This window comes from Lathyrus oleraceus, chromosome 7 (genome assembly GCF_024323335.1).
Source record: "Lathyrus oleraceus cultivar Zhongwan6 chromosome 7, CAAS_Psat_ZW6_1.0, whole genome shotgun sequence".
Classification (NCBI taxonomy): Eukaryota; Viridiplantae; Streptophyta; class Magnoliopsida; order Fabales; family Fabaceae; genus Lathyrus; species Lathyrus oleraceus.
Genome location: NC_066585.1, coordinates 529,994,618 through 530,019,364, shown reverse-complemented (window position 1 = coordinate 530,019,364; position 24,747 = coordinate 529,994,618). Strand labels below are relative to the sequence as shown.

At 38.5% G+C, this 24,747-nt stretch overlaps 2 non-coding genes across 2 annotated transcripts; both read left to right on the top strand.

The window, feature by feature from the left end:
• The first annotated feature begins 495 nt into the window (after positions 1-495).
• Positions 496-566, top strand: TRNAG-GCC (transfer RNA glycine (anticodon GCC)). The gene has a single exon. It is a non-coding gene; the product is annotated as a tRNA-Gly (tRNA).
• A 5-nt stretch (positions 567-571) lies between these two features.
• Positions 572-658, top strand: LOC127109633 (small nucleolar RNA snoR114). Its single transcript, XR_007796904.1, has one exon. It is a non-coding gene; the product is annotated as a small nucleolar RNA snoR114 (small nucleolar RNA).
• Positions 659-24,747: the final 24,089 nt, after the last annotated feature.

The window sequence follows — 24,747 nt, the reverse complement described above, 5'->3', positions numbered from 1 at the left end:
CTCAAACATATGGTCGTTTAATTGTTGATATTTATTTACTCTTGATCTTATGTGTGTATGTGCTAACATACTAACCTCTAAGCTAACGGACCTTTTAATAGTATTTTAGATATAAATAATCTTATGATTATGTTTTATAAATAAAATAGAACATCAAATAAATTAGTTATAAAATAGAATTAATATTTTAATTAATAGAATGAAATAGAATATAGTGCAGTTAGTATCACATTCCAAAATAAAAAATAAAAAATGAATAGATGAATTTGATTCTCATTTAATATTTGATTTGAATTGACAAATATTTTGTATTAATTAAATAAATACTCCCTCTAATTTTATTTAGCAAAAAAGTCATACAAAATGATGTTAGAGTGAAAGTTAATGGCATTGCAATGGTATCATAATTCTCATACAGAATAAAATGTACTACTTACCATTAAGAAGCAATCAGCAATGGGGTAGTATCTAAACGTTTACGTAGCAAGCACCAAAGCATCAGTGGTCTAGTGGTAGAATAGTACCCTGCCACGGTACAGACCCGGGTTCGATTCCCGGCTGGTGCAATATCGAGCAGTGATGACTCTTGTGTCAATTGTGGTGATGGGTTTCATCACAAACGTCTACTTCGGTTGCGATAAATGGCACATCTGAGCTCAATTATTTTTATTTGTTCTTTATCAATCATCATTCACACCACAGGCCCCACACATCTACAAAGATTATATTTATTTTAACTATAAAACTTTACATCTTATATATTTATTTTAACTATAAAACTTTACATGTTATATAATTATTTTAAGTGTTACCCAACTTAAAAATTCTTTTTAAATATTAATACAGCCGTTGTAATTTTATTAATCAAACAACATCTGCTTGTTCTTTGATTTTTTTTCATAAGAGTATATTAATTTGGATGGAAGAATATTTTTAGATAATTTAATTTTTTTTCACATATGTTTATATTTGTCCCTAAAATTTTCAAAAATTATAAATTTGTCTTTTTAAATAATAATTAATCCATATTTTACAAATTTTAAATTTTACGACTCACAATTTTCTAACATTTAATAAAATGTCCAATAGATGCAAGATTATAGACACAAACAATATAAATTATTAGTATTAAAATTAGTCGTTGAAGAGGGTGGGGTTCACTAAGTTGCTTTAAACTAAAGGAACACTTTATATTTAATATTTTCCGATTGGTTGTTGAGCCACGTTGGAAATTTTGGTAAGAAACTTATGAAGAGAATAACAATGATCTTGAGTTTATGTCCATCTCATTTACAATAGGAGCAATGAAGATTTTCTTCATCAGCTATTCGAAAATCTCCACCTATATGATCGTGACCCCGACCTCCGTGATCAACATAGCCCAACACTATTATTCTAGATGCTAATGGTGTTACATCATCTGAACCATCTTGTTGAGTGACATCCTTTAAGGTTACTATTTCAACCCATTTGATAAAATAGTCGACACCGACCAAAATGTACTTGTGTCCTTGAAGGAAAGATGTTGGATATGGACCACAATTTTCTCTAAAATGCCATTGTTTCACTATGGAACGTAACCTGTCGACTGGGGAGTATTCACATGATTTTGGCAAAAAAATATGCAATCCTTCACCATCGTTGGCCAATAGTACGTAGAATTCATCTCATCTTATCTACTACTTAATGAGGCATTCACATCTTTTGATAGAACATTCTTCCTTATAAAATATAAGTAGAGGTTTGGTACCTATCTGACTTGTACGTTGGTATCTTATTGTAGCTGAAATATGCGTCTATAAATGACAAACGCTTTTATATGGTTTGTATTTTGGCCTACTTGTCTATACTCAGGAGTGAATATAAATCTTTGGGACGTTTTATTAAGATTTGTGTAATCGACGCACATTATCCATTTTTATGAGATTTTCTTGACTAGCGCTACATTCGAGAACCACTTGTTGAATGTTTGTTCAGAAATGAATTTGGCGTCTAAAAATGTTAGATTGTCTTTACTACATCATGCCTTCTTAGGATATTACAACATTCTCCTTTAGGACATGTATCAGGCACTGAGGTCAATGTTCAGTTGGTGACATGTCACACTAGGATCTATGTCATGCATCTCGTGGGGATATGCATTTATACTACTCAATGAGACATTGGATATGGATGACAATAATCAAATACTTTCCTCTAAAAGGCCACCGTTTCACTATGGAACGTAACTTTTCGACTGAGAGTCTTCACAGGATTTTGGCGAAAATATGCAATCCTTCCCCATTATTGGCCAATAGTATGTAGAATCCACCTCATCTTATCTACTACTTAATGAGACATTCACATCTTTTTATAAAAATCTCTTCCTTATAAAATATAAGTAGAGGCTTGATACTTATCTGAATTGTACATTGGTATCTTATTGTTACTGAAATATGCGCCTATAAATGACACACGCTTGTACATTTTTAGAAGTATTTCCCAATCCCCTTAGATATAGTAATCACACAAATCCAATATTTTTAGAAGTATTCTTCTACCCCCTTAGATAACTCCAAAAGTTTCTCAAAAACCCTAAACTCTTATTTATGTCTTCAACTCTAAAATTCTAAAGATTGTCCAACTGCAATATCTCAAAACATATCTCATTAATTATTAGAATAAAATATATTATTAATCTCTTATAATATCTCTTAAAATTAGAATATGGATTAAAATAATTAACTCCAACACCTCCTTCAAATTGGAATATGGATTAAAATTTCTAGCTTGAAAAAGAAGAATGCAATTCAAGAAAAGAGAATACAAAATAGCTCACTAAGAAAATTACAACAAAAATGTATATACAAGTTTGAATCATATCGATTAAAAAAGAAAATTTGATATCATTAGCGGTAGTAGCGGAGGTGTCTAACTCGTAGAATTATTTAAACTACTTTGGGCTATTTGAAACATCTTTTGGTGTCTTCTTGGCGCTCACTCAGATAGAATCAACAAACTCAACTTTGAGTCTTCAAATGTCAAACTTTGGTTAACAAAGCATAACCACCATATTATGGAAGAAAAAAAAGAATAAAAATTACTAACCTATCATGATAAGGTAGAAGCACAAAGAGAATAAAATATGCTTAACTGTATCAAAATTATTGAAGTGTGTGAGAAACTTCAACAAACACATGATATTATAAATCATTTGATCAAAAGAACTCAATTACTTTTCATGGAATTCGATAAAGGGTTGATACCATTTGATTAAAAAATAAAAGAATATAGTGGAATGAGAAAAAAATGGAAAGAAATAATGTTGTGATTGGATTTTATCTCCGATGATAAATAAAATCATCTCTTTTTCATGGTGGCAACCATGGCTCTCCCATGTTAAGAAGCATGGTTGAACCAAACAAAACAGAGAAATAAAAAAAATATGATTGATTTCTTTTGTATTAATTTAATGATAAGAGACTTATTATAAATAATACATTTTATATAGTCATCATGACCAACTAACAAATCTTAACTAATTTGTAACAAAACTAACTAATTAATACCTATAAAAAAATATAAAACCTAACATTACTAACTCTAGCACTATTCTAATTTTTTTTAAAGCTTCACTTAACTTATTACATATTTTTAAGTGATTTTTTATTCATAAACAAGCAAACAATGTCGTTCACTTGTTAGCAAGGTCTTCGTTGTCCTATGCTAGTTCTCAAGTTCATGATCAAATATCCTTTTATATTAAGAGTGATATTATATAAAAAGCAAGTTTATTTTTTATGATATGTTATAGATATATGTGAGATAATGCTAAAAAAATGGATGTTAGTGACTTTAAGGGGGCCTCATGATCAAGAATTCTACAAGAATTCTATGCAAGCTTTATGCATTCTTTCTCATTTGCTAACTTTACTTCCTAGTTTCCTCAACTTATCTAAATGTTTACGTAGCAAGCACCAGTGGTCTAGTGGTAGAATATTACCCTGCCACGATACAGACCCTGGGTTCAATTCCCGGCTGGTGCAATCCTTCCCCATTGTTGGCCAATAGTATGTAGAATCCACCTCATCTTATCTACTACTTAATGAGACATTCACATCTTTTTATAAAAATCTCTTCCTTATAAAATATAAGTAGAGGCTTGATACTTATCTGAATTGTATATTGGTATCTTATTGTTACTGCCAATAAATGACACACGCTTGTACATTTTTAGAAGTATTTCACTATCCCCTTAGATAATTCCAAAAGTTTCCCCAAATCTTATTTTTGTCTTCAGCTCTAAAATTCTAAAAATTGTCCCACTATAATAACATAAGAGATACATATTTGTAATTGTTAAAATCTAACAAATTCATAACAAAATCTCAAAACATATCTCATTAATTATTAGAATAAAATATATTATTAATATCTTATAATATCTCTTAAAATTGGAATATGGATTAAAATAATTAACTCTAACACCTCCTTCAAATTGGAATATGGATTAAAATTTATAGCTTGAAAAAGAACAACGCAATTCAAGAAAAGAGAATACAATGTAGCTCTTTAAGAAAATTACAACAAAAATATATTTACAAGTTTGAATTACATCAATTAAAAAAGCAAAATTGATATCATTAGCGGTAGTAAATGAGGTACCTAACTCATAGAATTATTTAAACTACTTTAGGCTATTTGAAAAATCTTTCGATGTCTTCTTGGCGCTCACTTAGACAAAACCAATAAACTCAATTTTGAGTCTTCAAATGTCAAGCTTTGGCTAACAAAGCATAACCACTATATTATGGAAGCACAAAGCGAATAAAAATGCCAATTACCATAAGATATAACATATAGAGAATAAAAATTGATAAGCTACCATGATATGGTAGAAGTACCTAGAGAATAAAATATGCTTAACTACATCAAAATCATTGAAGTGTGTGAGAAACTTCAATAAATATATAATATTATAAATTATTTGATCAAAATAGCTTAATTATCTTTCATGAAATCCAATAAAGGATTGATACCATTTGATCAAAAAAGAAAAAAAAATAGTGGAATGAGAAAAAATGGAAAGAAAGAATGTTGTGATTGGCTGTTATCTCTGATGATAAATAGAATCATCTTTTTTTCATGGTGGCAACCATGGTTCGACCGTGTTGAGAAGCATGATTGGACCAAAGAAAATAGAGAAATAAAAAAAATATGATTGATTTCTTTTGTATTAATTTAATGATAAGAGAATTATTATAAATAATACCTTTTATATAGTCATCATGATGAACTAACAAATCTTAACTAATTTATAACAAAACTAACTAATTAATAACTACCTATAAAAAAATATAAAAATTAACATTACTAACTCTAACATTATTCTAAATTTTTTTAAAGTTCCACTTAACTTGTTACATAACTTTGTTAGAATTTTTGGGTCACAAATATAATAATGCATGTGTTAGGACCATTATTTACTTAGCTAAAATTGCAGTAGTCTAATTAATATTAAGTATGTGACTAAAAGCATAAATGTCATGAAATATGAGTTTACTATGTAGATACCATAAACCAATATCTAATTTGATGTGATCAAATTAGGTTATGGTCCCCATTTATAGACAACGTGAAAACGGCTCATGAGACAAATTTTCTCTTCATCCTCATTAGAGGAGATTCAATGAGCCATAAGGAAACTCTACAAATTGAAAGATCAAATACCCGCAAACCTTAAGTGATTCACAATGACAAACTCAAGTACGTTTCCACTTTTATTCTCTGGTTGAATTCTGATATGGGTTATCGACTCATAGAAATTATTTTAGAGTTTCGTTCTTGATCTCTATATCTATAGAAATAATAAGGTTATGAAAAGATCTAATTCGATTCAATTTGAATTTGGGGTAAACATGAATTGATGAGATTGAATGATTTTGTTGATGCCAATATATGATATATTATGAAATTGTTGTTTTAATTATTGAATAAGTGTAGTATGTCGAATTCCGAAATCATGAGTTTTTACGGAATCGAAATCGGAGGTCTGAAAGACCTCCAATGGTGAAAATTTCATTTTTTTTTTGTTCTTGTACAGTGATAACCGGTTACCACGTTGGTGTAACCGGTTAAAACTGAAATGATGGGTTTTTATTGAATTTTTCATGACTGTAACCGGTAACAGTTGTTGTATTTTCCAGAAATTATGTTTTTTCGTTACCAATTGTTTTCGTCGTAACTTGAATTTCGTGACTCGGATTAAGACACGGTTTGAAGAGTTGGAAAGGTAACGCATAGAGCTATCATATGGTGAAGCTTGGGGTGATGGTTAGCGAATCGTTATAGTTATATGATGATTTGTTGTTGTATTGTGAAGTAATATAAATAAATGCTTATGAATATACTATTTGTTGAATTACTGCGGTTGATTGTTGTTTATTTATGTTGTGACATGGATTTTTTGTTGCGTATGATGAATGATGTAAATATATTGTCTGTGGAATGTGTTTCAGAAAGATGTTTTGATCCGGTCATAATTGCTTTAAAAATCTTTTGTTATGTATTATTATAATTAATATATATTTATAATAAAATTAATAATAATTTATTATTATTATCTTTTAGGATGCTACGGTAAAATGTCTTTAGAAATTTATTTTAGATTATAAATTTTGTAAATTTAGTTAAGAATCATCAACGGTTAAATACTAGGTTATATAATATATAATAATTATATTATTTGTTATTTATAATCAATAATATATATGATCTAATATATATTTTTATATTATTTATTATTTATAATAAATAATATATGTGACTTGACATTTTGAAATTAAATTCAATAGCATCAATGTCGTAATAGTGCATAACAGCTAAAGTGCATTGGTGTTTTTGAATTTTAGATTTCATTTCATTTTTTCTTTGATTCAATTTTGTTTGAATTTGGCTACAGATTGTATTTTTATACAATAATTTAATCTTTTTAAGTAAGTAGTTATAGAAATTGCTTATAAAAAATGTTTAAAATTTTCTGATTTGTGTGTATGTTTGTCCATGCATGTATCAATTAACCCAAAAGACATTTGGTGATTGACCCACTGTCATACGCACCTGTGATGATACACATGTGATAATTATAAGGTCCTACATGTGAATCATAAATCAATACATAGAGGGGTTTATTATTCAACATATTTTTTATTATCAATGTTTGACTGTTACAACAAGAGTATCACTAGGAGTTAATATTAGTGTCCAAACACTCGATATTGATGATGCACTAGGTATCTTGAGATGAGTTATATCTTTATATGAACAAATTGATAATTCAATTTTCTTTTATGGGATCATATTTAAATGTTTAATTTTTGTTCTTGTTTCAGCTATAATTGCTTCAATATCTGCTAATCTGAATAAGGTTCAGGTCCTTAATGGGATAAATTTTAAGGATTGGAATGAAACGTGAACATTGTTCTTGGCTGCATGGATCTTGACCTTACATTAAGGATGAAGCCACCACCTTCTCCTACAGAATCTAGTACCTCTAGAGAGAGGAAAAATCATGAGAAGTGGGATTGCCCCAATCACATGACTCATGGTTTAATATGTTCCGAGGTCAATTTAGCTTCAGTACCTAGAAATATTTGGTGGTTAGACTCTGGACAAACTACTAACATCAGTGTTTCAATGAAGGGTTTCCTGAACTACCGGAAGCCAAATGATATTAAAAGATACATATATGTGGGAGATGACTAGTCGGTGGAGGTGGAAGCTGTAAGACATTTTAGATTATTGACGTGTACCACATTTTATTTGGAGTTGAAAGACACTTTTGTGGTTCCGTCAATCAGGCGGAATTTAATTTCAGTTTATCATTTGGACAAATCAGGTTATTTTTATTCATTTGGAAATAATATGTTCAAGTTGTCTTTTAATTCAGATATTGTTGGAACTGGTTCACTTATGGATCACGAAAATCTATATTTGTTTGACACAATAGCTATCTATGGTGAATCCTTAAATGTGGAATCACATGGTACTAAGCGTAAAATTGATGATAACAATTCAAGAACACTATGGCACAAGCGCCTAGGTCACATCTCTAAAACTAGAGTTTAGCGACTAGTGTCCGATGGAATTTTGGATTCCATTGACTTCAGAAACTTTGATGTTTGTGTTGAGTGCATTAAAGGTAAACAAACCAAAACAAGGAAATATTTTGCATATAGAGCTACGAATGTCTTAGAATTAATACATATAGACATTTGTGGACCATTTCACGCACCTTCTTGGAATGGTCAACAATATTTTATATCATTCATAGACGACTACTCTAGATATGAGTACATATTTCTAATACATGAAAAATATCAATCATTGGATGTGTTCAAATCTTTTAAGGCTGAAGTTGAGAATCAACTTTACAAAAGAATTAAGAAAGTCAAGTGTGACCGAGGAAGTGAATATTACGGCAGATATGACGGTTCATGTGAACAACGTCCAAGGACTTTTGCCAAATACCTGAAGGAATACGGAATTATCCCACAATACATCATGTCAAGACGCCTAGTATGAACAGTGTTGCTGAAAGACGAAATCAGACTCTTAAGGATATGGTAAGAAGTATGATTTGTCATTCTACCTTCCAGAGTCATCCTGGGGAGAGACACTAAAGACTACAACTTACATCATAAATAGAGTACCAACAAAGGCAACTACCAAAACACCTTATGAGCTTTGGGCTAGGCGAAATCCTAGTCTAAAACATTTTCATGTGTGGGGATGTCCAGTTGAAGCAAGGCCTTACAAGCCAAATGAAAATAAATTGGACTCCTGAACAGTGATCAACTATTTTATTGGCTATTATGAAATATCTAGGGGTTATAAATTTTACGATCCCAAATTAAATTAAATTTTTGAGACGGGAGTAACCATATTCTTTGAGGATACTGAGTTTGGGGGGAAGAATAAGGTTAGAGACTTTGTCTTAGAGGAAGAATCAATAACAATTATATAACCAGTTCATACAGTTGCTTTTGATCAAGCAAGAGAAGAACCTCCACAAGAAATTGTTGAAATTCCTCCAACTCAAGATGATTTGGTAATTCATGAAGAACAAACTCAAGATCCTCAAGAACAAGTGTTACAAGAACCAATACCTTTGCGGAGATCCACTAGAGAAAGGAGAAATGATATTCTAGATGATTACATAGTATTTCTCTAAGAACGTGAGGAAAATAATGGTATGATGGAAGATGATCCAATCAACTTTCATCAAGCCATGCAAGATTCCAACTCGAAAAAGTGGATTGAAGCAATGAAGGAGGAGTATAAGTCCATGCAAGACAATAAAGTTTGGGAACTTGTTCCGTTACCAGAAGGTGTGAAACACATTGGTTGCAAATGAATTTTTAAGATCAAGCGAGACTTTAACGGTAATGTGGAGAGGTATAAAACTCATATTGTAGCTAAGGGTTGTACTCAAAAGGAAGGAATTGACTTTAACGAGATTTTCTCCCCGGTTTCATTGAAAGACTCTTTTAGGACAATCATGGCTCTTGTTGCACATTATGATTTGGAACTCTAACAAATGGTTGTCATGACGGATTTCCTCAATGGAAACGTTGATGAAACGATCTATATGGTGCAACTAGAAAACTTTGTGTCGGGAGACTCAAAGAATATGGTTTGCAAATTAACAAAATCCATTTATGGACTAAAACATGAATCTCGTCAGTGGTACCACAAGTTTCATGAAGCAATTCTCTCATTTGGTTTTGAGGTGAAACTTGTTGAAGATTGTGTGTATCACAAATTCCAAGGGAGAAAATATTTTTTTGGTCCTATTGTCGCATTACGCGAAAAACCGGCGGGAAAACAAGACAACAGAGCCGCCACAGTGCGTTATTTATCCCAAAGGAGGGAAAGGAAACGCTCGAAGTAAACCTGGAAAAGACATGGTCTCGCGACCAGAGAGAGATGGGATCGGGAGTCGGTTATGCGAAGGGAAGGTATTAACACCCCTACGCATCCGTCGTACTCGACGGGATCCACGCTCAAAAGATAGAAAAAGGTTGCTAAAACAAACATCACACACACACACAACACAGGTGGAGGAAGAGGGGAGAGGGCTCGCTAGGATATCGCATCCTATGCCTACGTATCTCATCTGGAATGAGAATCAGAGCTGCCGTAGTTCGGCTCACGCACGCCAAACTAAACACATGTAGGAAACTGACTGCCAATCACTGGGCTTACGTCAGACTCCACACAAACAGGCAAACCTGGAATCCGAACGCCAATCGCTGGACTTACATCAGATTCCGAACCAAACAAACACACTCAGGATACGGACAACCAATCACTGGTCTTACATCCATATCCTGACACACAAGAGGGTTAACAAACAAACAAGTTACTAAGGAGTCAGGCACTCGAGCCTAGCAACTGTCAAGCAAACACACACCAAAAAGAAAAAGGGTGAACACACAGACTAACAGGGAGTCGGGAACTCGAGCCTGATGGCTGTCAAGCACAACACACTCAAAAAAGAAAAGGGTGCCCAGAGAGATCTCGTACGATCTCCTGCCTACGTACCTCATCTGGTATGAGGATCAGGGCAACGTAGTTCCCCTTAACAGGGAAGAAACTTTCTCCTAACCAGAGACTGGGAAATGACCAACTAGAAGGGAGACTGACTCGAGCCTAATAGTTATCATGTATTCCACAATGGTCCTAGGTTGAGTTTTCTATCTACTTGCACAACAGCAAGCTAATCCTAAACAGGCAAAGCAAAGCATGCAAGCACAATTAAAACAAAGCAAACATACACAATTAGCACACACTATATACAGACAAAGGTGGGCTCACACAAGGGTTAGGCTGCACAAGCAAGCCAACTGTATCGGGTGATGTTAGCTCTTAACCCTAACATTGAGAGTTAGGGTGAAGCAGATGAAATAGGAAGTGAGGGGTGTGCCTCACAGCTCTTATCCCTGGCCAGGGAGAGCTTTAGACAAAAGAAGTGTGGGTTCAGAAAGTGGGAACCCTTCTACACTTATGACTGACTCAACATGGATCTTGGGTTAATATCCACGATGCATCAACACCAGTTGTGTGAGCAAAGGGATGACTCAACTGAGTAGCAGGAGATGGATTGCACATCTTTTTTATCTGCCAATTTCCTTATCAAAGGTCTTTTCCTGCTTGGGGACAAAGATAAACAAGCACAAGCATTGCCTCTTAAGGAGGACTTCAGACAGGTGCCTGACCAAGTAACAGGCCAGGTCTTCCAGACTACATGGAGTTAGTGAGTTCTACCTCAATTGGTTAAGCAACCAAGCAACAGCAAAAGCAAGTTCACAATGAACTATAGCAACTAAGGTACCTGAAAACAATCTAACATAATCAGTACACAGCTCAAACAGTCAAACAGACAATTACAAGTCAACAGTTAACTGTACACAAGCAATGCATCAAGCAAAGCACAAGCCAATGCTCAACACAAAAGACTTAGAAGCCACCTACAAAACAAACTCAAAATTAGTTCAATATTGACCAATTAGTCAACTCAAGCAATGTGAATCAATTCCCTCAATGCCATATGCTTCTTTGTCCTGAAAACACAACTCAAACATAAGCAAACCCTTAGGACAAAGCCTAGGGTCAAAGGGGGAAAAATAATTCAAAACAGAACATGAAAATTGGCACAAATCAAGTTAAATCAAATTAGAACAATGTCCAAGTGGTCTCACATTCATATCATACACCAATTTCATTTCACAAAGCATCTAAGGCAAAGTGTGCAATTTGAAGCTCATTGGACCAAACAGAATGAATCAATCCAAACTAACTCAAAAATAATTCAATAAATCTCCAGAAAAATCATGGATAAACAGCACTCATCATAGGATCATCACACCAAATTTCAAGTCAATTGGATAAGTGGAATCATGTTAATTAAATTCATAAGTCAAAGCATGTTCAAACAAGCTCATACAAGGCACCAAATCATATATCAACTTCAATCAAGCACAAAACAGAATTGGCACAAGATAAATGAATCAAACCAAAGTCATGGCAAACTTCAAGGTGTCTAGAATCACTCCACAAAATTTCAAGTCCATCCAATAAACATCAAGAATTTCACAAATCATTTAAGATCATGACTCACAAAAAGTCCAAACTTGACCAATCAGAAGAGAAAATCTCAAACAAATCAAAGATGCATCCAAAAATTCCACAAAACTTTACAAGTGAACCTAACATCCAGAAGTACCATCATGCAAAAATTCACATCAATTCAAGTTCATATGGCATGGTAATGAAAATCCACAAGTTGGACAAGAAATGGTGTGACACACATTGTCACACCTAGATTGATCAGCTCATATCTCACAAACCAGAAATAATAAAATCACAAACTCAAAGCCAAAATGTCACTTAGGATCTCTAGTTTGCACATGTAAAATTTCAAGAATTTTGGATTAAGCATCATCATTTCACAATCAAAATAGCAAGCAAGGTGCAAGCAAACACATGTATGAACAAACCCTAGGCCATTCAAAAAAATCACACGTGCACAAATTCTGGAAAAATCATCATAAAATAGTAGACATGATAAGGATCATTGTGCAAAAAATTCCAGTCAATTTGGATCATTATTCCATGAGATATGAATTTTTCAATTGGAGAAAAAAAATAAAAATGATGAATGAAGTGGTATGAACATGGAAAATGATAATGGAAATAAATGCAAGGCAACATATGGAATTGTCCCTCGCCCGGATTCGAAGGGAGGGACTATTTGAAATCCAACGCGCGCTTCCTAAGTGGACCTGGACACGTGGTCCAATTGCATGGCCACGAACACCAAAACACATGCAGCCAAGCGAAAAAGTGGATCAAACGCAGAATTCTGGAAAAATCCCTAAGTTCTTCATCAACTTCACACATTCATAGCTCAAGAACAATTGTTCACCAAAATTAACAAAATCTATATCACTAGAATCCTCTCTCAATGTACATTAACAATCTCAAATCATCTTAACCTAATTCATCCTAAATTAACAGATTCGAACCAAAACATTTTTATGCATGAAACTTAAAATCCACATAACTTCTTCAATTCTTGATGAAAATCAGTGATTCAACTTGCAGTTTACTCTACTAAGAAAGATTTATCAAACACATATATCAATTTCAAGAATCATCATGCTCGAAAACTGACCTTGATTGGATGGCAGAGTTGAAACACGTGGATTCTGGCTTGAAAAGTCAAAAACAGAAGTTCTTCAATGCTTGTACAAATGAATGGAGCAAGGTTTGAGTGTTGATCGTGAAAGATCTAGCTGAAAACTCGAATTGCCATTGAAGAAGCTTGATGCAACAGTTCTTGAATTGGCTTGGAAATCAATGGATCTTGCTTCAAATAGCTTCCATTATGCTCATGGATGAAGGATTGATGAAGATCTTGGCACGGTTTGTGAAGAAAATTGCAGAAAAAGTGAGAGAGAAAAAATGCAAAGTTTTGGATCTAGATCTCAATTTCCAAATTCTGTTATGATTAGCAACGAAACAGTTATGATTTAGCTTTTATATGTGATGTTAAACATGTTGCTAATCATGATTAGTGTAAATGCTAAAGATTAAGTGATGTCAAGTTTTGTGCACATTAGCAAATTGGCCAATTCACCCTTCACATGTGATTCAATGTAACAGTACAGGTTTTAGCTTCAATTCACTTCAGAAAATCACTTTGGAGGCAAATGCAAGTGGAATTATGTGAAGCCAAGGCCTAGTTTTCAAATTCACCTTTTTCCCTCCAAATTCAAAATAAGTTCAAGTGAAAAATGCACCTTTTTTGTGATGCGTTTTAATGAAATGTGATGCATGATTATGATAGTACACATCAAGAGAAAATTGCTCCAAAAAGCACCACATGATTTGGCCATTTGAATCAAAAGTTATGCCTTGTTGAAGTTCAAATTTTCTTGACAAAGATTGATCCATAACTTGCCAACCACACATGAGAAATTCATGTCCTTGGACTTTTTGGAAAGGTGAAAGCAAGATCTATAACTTTCATGTTGGACAAAATTTCATTTGAAGCATTTTTGGACATGTAATTTTAAGGAGAAAACCTTTCCATTTTTGGCAATTTTGAATTACAAGTCACTTTCTATTTTTGGAAAGTTTTCATCTGACTTTATTTTCTTCATTGTTGATGTTTGAAATGTCAAATGAAACTTGTGTGGACATGAATGAAGTGTCTCTAACCCTCTCCCACCTCCAAATCCATCAGTTGACCTTTGGTTGACTTTTTCTGATTGATAGATGAATTGACTATGCACAGATGAACTTGAGCCTCAAACCCCTGATGAAATGGCTCAAACATGAAACCTTAGATTCCATAAGCTCATTAAAACCATAGAATGATCCCCATCTCCATGAAGACCTCATCTCCTTAACAAGCCCTGATTGGCACAATACAGATGATTAGGGTTGACCAGAGGTCAAAACCCTAATCTCAAGGAATCTGATCAAACACAATGAAACCCTTGGATGATGACAAGACCATGATGATGATGATGTACCATTTCAACCAAGATGATGATCAATCTCCTTGAGGAACTGAGAAACCCTAATTTGAAGCACACACCCTCAGATGATTAGTGATCAATCCATGAGACCCTCAGGCTTGAATCTTTTAACCTCTTTATCTTCTGATCAAGACCTAAGAGGATGACTTGCTCAATGTTTCCATATGATATGCAAATATGCAATGACTAATGACCTAAAAATGAAATGCAATATGCTAAGCTAGTCCCAAGAGAGGAGGGAAAATTTTGAGGTGTTACAGCTGCCCCTATTCAATCCACTGTGAACCTGTCGATATGAATAACCTCGGCTTTCAGATGATCAGGGTGAAAAGTGATTGAATACCAAGAACAGACGAACAATTTGCACTCTGATGGGAAAATAATTAACAGTGCCTGTCAGAATCGGCAAAGAACAACCTTGAAAGAAGAACCCGTCTGGTACGGAGAAAGTCGGCCTGAATACCGGAACAGAAATATTGACCTGTATACCAAAATAAATGGTAACGCAGGGATAACCATGGCCTGAACACCACATCCGTTGGGGATTATCACCTCTTTTTAATGCTTTTCTTGAACCCCAAAATTTTCTGACTGATAATTTTTTCCTTTTCTTGAACCCCGAAATTTTCTTTCGCGCAAATGATCCCGGATCACTGCATTTGAACCCCGACTTCTTGTTTGCCAAAATAATGAACCCCATTCTCCATTTGAACCCCAGTCGCCTGACGATAACTTGTGATCGCCATTGTGAACCCCGTTCTCTAGAAAACACCTCGTGTCTCCCTTTCTCCATTTGGACCCCGCTCCCCAGAAAATGCCTCAACATTTCCCTTTCCCCGTTTGAACCCCGTTCTCCGCTTTCTTGTGATAATTCCGCTGGCAACGTCAGAAATAACACCAAAACACCACTCTGATGGCGACATATCAGAGGGTACACCTTCACAACAGGAAGGTAAAATGTGCATCTCTTCCTCAGAAGACACCCATAACGACCTCCATTGGCCTCGGCCAAAGTCTAAGGTGACACATGAACAGAAGATAATCCTGAGGACCTCATCCCGGATATAATCTTCAACTCCAATCTCCATTTGGACCCCACTCTCCAGAAAATGCCTCAACACTTCCTTTTCTCCAATTGAACCCCGATCTCCAGAAAATGCCGCAACACTTCCTTTTCTCCGATTGAAATGCATGTTCGCGCTGATCGCGTAACGTCCTTTGATTTTATTTCCATCTCCGTCCGACGGAAAAATTTCCTCCAGTATCGCACTACTGGGGAACATTGCTGATCTGACGTCATGATGCTAAACTCCTCAGAGTAACACCTTCACCATCCGGTGAAACCAAATCTCAAACGGTAACCACGGCTTGAGTCGCGTTGATCGCGTCACGATGTTAAACTCCTCAGAGTAACATCTTCCAACTTCTGTCTCGCACGACAGAACTCTTCTCCAGTATCGCACTACTGGGGAATATTGTTGACCCAACACCATGATGTTAAACTCCTCAGAGTAACATCTTCACCATCCGACAAAACCAAACCTCAAGCAGTAACCACGGCTCGAGTAACTGATACTTGCAATGCTGATGATTTTCCAACTAGTGAAACCACTCCTCAAACGGTAACCATGGCTTGAGTAGCATCTTCACCCACTGGCAAAACCATATCTCAAACGGTAACCACGGCTTGAGACTAGCCTATGCTCGCAATGATGCATGACTTTTTTCAGCGTAATGCTCCATAATCATGGAAATGCTACACGATTTATTATGCAGTATGCTATGCTTATTCTACATGATGAATGCATAAAAAGTATCCCCCTCAAGGGACTCTCCTGAGGTGCTCGAGACACTCTGCTGAGGAACTCGCCAACACTTCAACCTCCACCCTGCTGGGGAATAGTGCTGCTGTTGGGAAAAGGCAACCCTTGCTGGGGAAAACCTCATTTGCACCCGATCCGCTTGGGGGACCTCGCTGGGGATAAGAACCACCAACGCACTCTGTAGGGAAATAGAGGTCTTTAACTTGCTGGGGATATAAATCCCGACTCTGCTAGGGAATCCACTGCCCGCAGATACCTCCGCTGGGAAATAGCAACCTTCAGGCCTGGCGACTGGGGAAGCATTGATCTAAAACCTGCTGGGGGATAACCATCCGGACCCTGCTAGGGAAGCCACAGACCTTGAATCTGCTGGGGAATTAGTCCTCACGATTCTGCTTGAGGAGGTGAGGAAAGTCCAGTACCGAACACCCGTCGACTCGTCGAACCTTGGTATTCCACATCCAACTCCACTATCAGCTTTCCAAATTTGAGAACTCCCAGACTCATCTGGACTTTTCTGATTCATCACCTTGTATTCCCGACCGCTCCGTACTCGACGGAGGGCGAACTCCTGGAACTTATATAGACTTTTAATCTTCAGATTTTGAAGAGTCTTCTTGATTAATTCCAAGAGTCGTCGTACGTCCTTCCGTCGTCTTTTCCACCATTCGTCCGTCTCTTGTCCCTGATCGGACTCCACGGGGATTGTTTTGTCAAAAGCTTCCACATCACAACCTGCAAGTGAGTGAAAAATATCTAACATCACCTGCAAAAGAGATCATTAGATAAAACCGTGCCCCAGGCGTGTCAAAATTTCAACACTTGGGTCACTCAACCTTCCGAATAAGATTTCAAGCTTTCAATCTTATAAACATGCATTGGAAGGGACCTGTATGTCTTAAAATGCAGAGATTCTTTATCAAAATAATTGGATGTTTTCGCAATCAAAGCGGTAATGAAAAACAAAAACACAATTATTTGACTGAATATGCATTTTATTGATTTGGAAAGTGTAGCTCAAATTGAGCAATACAAAGGAAGCAATTCCTGAAAAGAGGTAATTGCGCACAAAAGGAAAATCTATCCTAATGGCAATGTGAAACCCGATCTCATCGAGTTCCAACTCGGTTACACCCCATATGTCCTCAGACTCTCCGTGCTTTCTGCCTTCTGAACAAGACGCTTCCGATTGATCCCCACCGGGTATTATCCATGTGCCTTAACTAAAGCAAAAACGATCATGCTAGACGCAGTTGTTCGTTTCAATCCCTCTTTTGCCCGGACCTCCCTTTCGGGTTTTCAGTCCACCGGGATACCCTTTTTTTGCCCAAGTCGCCTTTTCAGGTTTTCGACTTGCCAGGCGTACAGTTTTTTCTTTTTATCCCTAATTTTTGCCCGAACCTTTTCTTTCTGTTTTTTTTTTGCCGGGATGCCCATTTTTGCCTGGACTATTTTATTCTTTTCGTCCAGCGGGTCTCTTCATACGAAGTATTTTTTAACTGTGTCTGCATTCACAGGGGATGGAAAATCTTCGCCATCCATGGTCGTTAGCAACAAGGCTCCGCCAGAGAAAACCTTCTTGACCACAAATGGACCTTCATAATTGGGTGTCCATTTGCCCCTTCGATCGTTTTGAGGAGGAAGGATCCTTTTCAGCACCATATTTCCCACGTGATATACCCGAGGTCGTACCTTTCGGTCAAAAGCACGCTTCATCCTTTGTTGGTATAACTGCCCATGACAGATGGCTGCCAGCCTCTTTTCCTCAATCAGGCTTAACTCTTCGTACCGGGTTCTTACCCATTCAGCCTCTTGCAACTTTACGTCAACCAGGACTCTCAAAGAGGGAATCTGGACCTCAACCGGTAGCACGACTTCCATTCCATATACCAAAGAGAAAGGCGTTGCCCCAGTAGATGTGCGCACCGACGTTCGATACCCATGCAATGCAAACAACAACATCTCATGCCAGTCTTTATAGGTCACCACCATTTTCTGCACAATCTTCTTTATATTCTTATTGGCTGCCTCAACCGCCCCATTCATCTTCGGACGATAGGGAGAAGAATTGTGATGCTCAATCTTGAATTCTCGGCACAGTTCTGCCATCATCTTATTGTTCAAATTAGAACCATTATCAGTAATGATCCTCTCGGGAACCCCATATCTGCAAATGATGTCTCTCTTCAGAAACCTGGCGATAACTTGTTTCGTCACATTTGTATAAGAGGTTGCTTTCACCCACTTGGTGAAGTAGTCGATAGCCACTAATATGAACCGATGCCCATTCGAAGTCGTAGGCTCAATCTTTCCAATCATATCAACGCCCCACATAACAAACGGCCATGGGGACGACATTAAGCTCAAAGGATTTGGAGGCACGTGCACCTTGTCAGCATAAATCTGGCATTTATGACACTTCCGCGCGTAATTGAAACATTGGGCCTCCATTGTCATCCAATAATAACCTGCCCTCAGTAGCTTTTTTACCATTGCATTCCCACTGGCATGGGTACCGAACGATCCCTCATGAACCTCTTTCATCAATTGGCTTGCTTCTCTATCATCAACACATCTGAGCAAGACCCAATCGAAATTCCTTTTGTACAGAATCCTATCCTTATTCAAGTAGAACACCATGGCCAACCTCCGCAGAGTCTTTCGGTCCTTCTTAGATGCTCCCTCAGGATATTCTTGAGTCTCTAGATAGCGCTTGGTATCGTAATACCACGGCTTCTCATCATCAGGCGCTGTGTCAACAGCAAACACATAAGTCGGTCTATCCAGACGTCCCACCTCAACACTGGGGAACTGATTCCACCACTGTACCTTAATCAAGGCAGCCAGAGTAGCCAAAGCATCTGCCAAAGGATTCTCCTCTCTAGGCACATGATGCATTTTCACTTTGGTGAAAAACGTCAACAATCTCCTCGTATAGTCCCGGTACGGAACTAAATGAGATTGATGCGTATACCATTTCCCGTTAACTTGATTTACAACCAGAGCTGAATCTCCATATATGACAAGGTTCTTGATCCTCAAATCAATCGCCTCTTCAATCCCCAATATGCAAGCTTCGTATTCAGCCACGTTGTTGGTGCACTCAAATGTTAGCCGGGCAGCAAAAGGAATGTGGGATCCTTTCGGCGTAACCAAAACAGCACCAACACCGCTACCATTCACGTTAACGGCCCCATCAAACATCAGAATCCATTCGGATTCAGGGTCAGGCCCCTCCTCCGGGATCGGTTCCTCGCAATCTTTCGATTTGAGAAACATGATGTCCTCATCAGGGAATTCAAACTTCATCGGTTGATAATCCTCAATGGGTTGCTGGGCGAGGTAATCAGACAATACACTCCCCTTGATTGCTTTCTGAGAGGTATACTGTATATCATATTCTGTCAAAATCATTTGCCACCTCGCAACCCGTCCGGTCAATGCTGGCTTCTCAAAAATGTACTTGATTGGATCCATCTTGGAAATCAATAAAGTGGTATGAACCAGCATATACTGTCTTAGTCGGCGAGCAGCCCAGACCAAAGCACAACAAGTTTTCTCGAGCAGTGAATATCTTGTTTCACAGTCGGTAAACTTTTTGCTAAGGTAGTATATTGCATGCTCTTTTCGACCAGACTCGTCATGCTACCCCAATACACACCTCATAGACCCCTCGAGGACCGTCAAGTACAGAATTAACGGTCTTCCCTCCACAGGAGGCATCAGAATCGGAGGCTCCTGCAAATACTCTTTTATCCTTTCAAATGCCGCTTGGCAATCATTATTCCACCTGACCGTTTGATCTTTTCTTAACAACTTGAATATTGGTTCACACGTGACTGTTAGATGAGATATGAACCGTGAAATGTAGTTCAATCTACCTAAGAAACCACGAACCTCTTTCTCTGTTTTCGGTTCAGGCATTTCTCTTATCGCTTTTACTTTAGCAGGATCAACCTCGATTCCTTTCTCACTTACAATAAACCCCAGCAATTTACCGGACCGCACCCCGAAAGTGCACTTGTTTGGATTCAACCTCAGTCTGAACTGTCTCAACCGGTCGAACAACTTGGCCAGATCTACCAAATGCCCCTCTTCTGTCTAGGACTTTGCTATCATGTCATCAACATAACATTCGATTTCATGATGAATCATATCATGAAACAAAGTCACCATGGCCCTCTGATAAGTAGCACCAGCATTCTTAAGACCGAATGGCATCACCTTGTAACAGAAAGTACCCCACGGTGTGATGAACGTTGTTTTCTCCATATCATCTGGCGACATTTTGATTTGATTATAGCCAGAAAAGCCATCCATGAAGGAAAACACCGAGAATTGAGTTGTATTATCTACCAACACGTCAATGTGAGGTAGTGGGAAATCATCCTTCGGGCTAGCTCTGTTCAGATCCCGGTAGTCCACACACATTCTCACCTTCCCATCTTTCTTCGGGACTGGCACAATGTTCGCAACCCATGGCGGATAATTGGTGACAGCAAGGAAACCAGCATCCCACTGCTTCTGCACTTCCTCTTTAATTTTCATCGCCATGTCAGGTCGAGTTCTGCGCAACTTCTGCTTCACTGGAGGACAATCTGCTCTCAATGGTAGCTTGTGCACAACAATATCGGTGTCCAACCCCGGCATATCCTGATAAGACCAGGCGAAGATATCGACATACTCTTTCAACAATGCTACCATTCTGCTCTTGACACTTTCCTCCAAAGCAGCCCCGATTTTCACATCTTTCTTGACCTCGTCGGTACCCAAGTTTACAACCTCAATCTGCTATTCGTGCGGCTGAATCACCTTCTCCTCTTGTTTCAACAACCTGGCTAATTCCCCTGGCAGTTCACAATCTTCTTCGCCTTCTTCTTCGGCATGATAGATCGGATTGTCGAAGTCATATGAGGGTGTAACAGGATTGTTATCAATGAGATCCGGAGAATGATCGCATCTGCATGAATGTGGATTCATGCATTGCTTTAGAACCGGAGCGAGACAAATTGAAAAGAAAAATGAAAACATTGCCATTTTTATTTTGTTTTTATTTTTAAACTGCAAAAATAAATGAAAAACAGGGAACACCGCTTTTAACTGAAAAACATCCTTTTATTTATGATGCAAAACTTGCAAAATTAAACATGAGGTGGCCCTTACAATGAACCATTACGTGTCGGGCAACACGTATGGCTTTCATGCACATAATATTGAAAACAAGAAAATATTACTCTTCGAGCAGAGTGACCGTGATGATCTTTTCAGCCTTCCAATTCTGGACTCCCATCCCTGGTGTGCACGGCTTTATCCATCGGTCTATTTCACAGTCGCTATCAGCTTCATCACTCACCATACAGATGTGATCCGGATCCAGCATTCCGGCACTGGTGAATGTGACTGGCGTACGGCGTCCTCTGCCTTGTCCAGATGAGCCTCTGTCCGGCCGATAACCCACTCCGAAGCGGTCTTTCTTGGCGGAGATGTCCATCATCCTACCCCAACCAGGAGCTTCCCCATTCTTCACCACCTCAGCGGCCTGCTTATACGAAGATATGGACGGCTTTTCCTCTTCCTTTGCAAACAGAGCATTCTCTACCTTAACGGTTTCAAATGCTTGACTCGGGGTCTCCTATATTTCGCCATCCATTTCAACATACTTGAATGATGAAAGGTGGATGACAAAGATGTCCTCTTCTCTGCAGACGGTGACGACCTGCCCTTCCCAGATATATTTCAACTTTTGGTGCAAAGTCGAGGTCACTGCCCCAGCAGCATGAATCCACGGGCGACCCAACAGGCAACTGTATGCCGGCTGAATATCCATGACATAAAAAACAGACTTAAACACCTCAGGTCCTATCTTCACCGGGAGCTCAACCTCTCCGAACACAGCCCGCTTTGAACCATCAAAAGCCCGCACTATCAGGTCAGTAGGCGTCAGGATCAACCCTTCACAATTCAGCTTTGCCAAGGCTTTCTTTGGCAACACATTCAAAGAGGAGCCGGTATCAACTAGCACATGCGAAAGCACGGCCCCTTTGCATTCCATGGCGATGTGCAAAGCCCGGTTATGATTTCTTCCATCTACAATCAAATCCATGTCGGTAAAACCCAGCCCATGGCTGACATGAACATTCGACACCACTGTCTCCAACTGATTAATTGTTATCTCTTGAGGAACATAGGCTTTCTTCAAAATCTTCATCAAAGCCTCTCTATGCCCCTCAGAGCTTAACAGCAACGACAGAATCGATATCTTGGAAGGAGTCTGCTGCAGATGGTCTACAAGCTTGTACTCAGACTTCTTGATGATTCTTAAGAATTCTTCTGCATCATCATCAAGCTTTTCTTCCGACCCAACAGGCGCCGGTGTCACTACGGGAGTACCTTCATTCACCACTGCTTGTTTTCCTTTTGCCCTGGCTAAAGCCCCGGCCTTTTCTTTTTTCTCTTTTTCCCCTTCCCCACCTCTCAGAGCATCGGGAGCAAACAACCTTCCACTGCGAGTGAAACCACTGGGTCCGGCATTATCCACCTTTGAAACGGTGGTTTCACCTGCAGCTTGATCCTCTACCTTCTCTCCATTACAATATACTTCCCCACCATAATGCCACGGCACGGCATCATCTTTGTCATAGGGAATTGGTCCAGGTACCGTGATAGTAACTGGAGCCGCCTCCGCCAGATTTGACAAATCAACCGGGTCGAAGTAAATTGTTATGGTGGAGACATCATCTTTCCCCAGATCATCCCTCTCAACCCGAATACTTCCCTCGTCCATCAGCCTCTGGACAGCCTCCCTCAAGAGAACACACCCATTCGAAACCACAGTGCACGCAGCACAATCATCACCACAACCCGGAACGACCCCATTCAGCAACAACTGCCTCTTGACCTCAGCCAGCGGAGTCTTCAGTTGATCAACAGACAACAACCCAATTCTATTCTCCTCGGAGATAGCATTCACCCCCCTCTGACCATGCGCGGGTATGGGATTAGCATTAACGTTGGGAGACGGAGCAAAGTTGATAGCTTTTGAATCCACCAGGTCTTGAACCACATGCTTAAAAGCTTTGCAGTTCTCTACGTTGTATCCGGGAGCACCTGAATAAAATTCACATTTTGCATTCTCATCGTGATTGGTTGGCCTCTGATCAGGTCTCAAAGGTGCCAGAGTTCTCAGTTGTACCAACCCCAAGTCTTTCAACTTTTTCAATAGAAAGGAATAGGTCACAGGCGGCCTGTCAAACTGCCGATCATTCATTCTCCCCCTGACTTGGTATCCAGCCCTCTGCTGAAATGGTTGTCTTTGTTGTTGCGGTTGCTGCTGTTGCTGTTGTGCAGGCTGATTATCAGCAGGAATAGTTACCGCAGCGTTGTGTTGAAAGTAACGATCCCTACTGGGTCCTCTCTGAGTGTACACCGCACTTGTATCACCCTCTTTCTTCCTCTGGCCGTTACCGAAGGGCTTCTTCGATCCTGAAGACGAAACATTACCACCCTGTATCTTTCCGAGCTTCAGCCAGCTCTCAATCCTTTCTCCGGCCACCACTATGTCGGCGAAGTTAGTCACTGGACAACCCACCATTCTCTCAGCAAACGCCCCCTGCAGGGTACCCATAAACAGATCCGACATCTCTCTGTCCACCAGTGGAGGTTGCACCCGGGCAGCCAATTCCCTCCACCTCTGAGCATATTCTTTAAACCCTTCACTCGGCTTCTGAGACATACCCTGCAGCTGGGTACGACTAGGAGCCATGTCTGCGTTGAATTGGTACTGTTTAAAGAAGGCATCCCCAAGATCCTGCCAGCTCTTAATATCAGACGATTTCAACTTGGTGTACCACTCCAAGGATCCTCCAGACAAACTGTCCTGGAAGAAGTACATCCACAACTTTTGATCCATAGTGTATGCAGAGATCTTGCGGACGAAGGCCTGAAGATGAGTTTCCGGGCAGGAACTCCCATTATATTTATCAAAAGCGGGCGCTTTAAACTTCTGTGGGATCACAATCCCCTCGACTAGCCCCACATTTGACATGTTTACAACACCGGGAGTGGCATAACTCTCCAAAGCTCTAATCTTTTCAGCCAACAAATGAATCTCTTTGTTCGGAGGTTGGACGCCATACTGCCCAAACGGCTCATTGTGCATAGAGAATTGATCAGCTTCTCGGTCTTCCTCTCTGTCATCATCAACCCCAAAGAAAGGAGGGAACATACTGTCTTTCATATTCTGACCCATCGGACCAGGTTGACCACCAGTGGCGACACCAAAACCTCCAGCATTGTTCACTACACCCACAGTCGTTCTTTTTCCGCCTTCTCGAGAA